The sequence below is a fragment of the Aptenodytes forsteri genome, unplaced genomic scaffold (assembly GCF_000699145.1).
Source record: "Aptenodytes forsteri isolate BGI_AS27 unplaced genomic scaffold, ASM69914v1 Scaffold61, whole genome shotgun sequence".
In the NCBI taxonomy this organism is placed as follows: Eukaryota; Metazoa; Chordata; class Aves; order Sphenisciformes; family Spheniscidae; genus Aptenodytes; species Aptenodytes forsteri.
Genome location: NW_008794443.1, coordinates 3,732,429 through 3,733,490, shown reverse-complemented (window position 1 = coordinate 3,733,490; position 1,062 = coordinate 3,732,429).

Here is a 1,062-nt window from a genome sequence, read left to right as displayed (position 1 = left end):
CTCGCTCCTACGCGTGTCTCTGTGCCGTTTGCGGCAAATCCTAATTACTCCTCGGGCTCCTTTAACAAAGTGTATTCTTCTTAAGAAAAAGCGCATCTGCTTTATGAAAACTGGGTATTTTAAGACTCGGTAATCTGCGAGTTGGACGTAGACTTCAGCTGCTTTGGGGTCAGCCCTTGAAGCCGTATCCCCCCCGCCGGAGCAGATGTGCTGGCAGCAGCGCTCCTCTCGGTTTCCAAGGCGGGCGGATGGCAGCCGTCTTTCTTTTTTGGCCAGGAATCGGGCGGTAACCGCTGGGGTCACCTGCTGACCGACTCCACGGGGTGGTTGGAGGGCTCTCGTCCTGCTAGGATTTCTGCCCGGTCTTTACCCGGAAGGTTTGGTACTCGGCACCTTGTCACTGCGATGAAGAGTCGCCCAGAGACTGGTGACACCTTGCCATCCGCACCTTCTCTGGAGCTGGAGTGGTGCTGCCTAGGTTAGTCGCTGACAGCGGTGTGTGTTTGTGCCGTGGGTTAGCCCTGGACTGCGTGTTTTGGCAGGGCGTGAGGAAGCCTTTTAAGAGCTCTCCCAAGAGAGTCTCCTAACACCGAAGCGCGGTGTGCTGTACGTGCTCGAGATGGGAACCTGAATGTAAATAAAGCTGAATGTAGTGGTGGAGGGTCATTAGACATGTATGGCTTATTTTTTTGTTTTCGTCAGCAAGATGCACTTGGGTTTCTGGTATCATCTGCTCATGGGAGCAGTTGAAAAAGACTAATTTCGGCAACCTCTTCAGCTAGAAGCTTTCATTTATCACAACTTCCTCCAACTCCCAGACTATGCCCGTGTTAGCAGTAATAGCGAATGCAAAGATCCTAAACCACTTTGCCAACATTTAAGAATTACAACGTCCTCTGTGAGATATACTTGTGCATATGAGAAAACTGAAACAGTTTTCGGAGGAGTAAACAGTAAACGGAGGAGTTAGTTGTTTGAAGTCACACGTCAAACGATTGTTGGGGTTGGGAATGGAACTTTGCAAGTTGTCAGTTCTCAGGCTCTTGCTTTTACCACTAAATA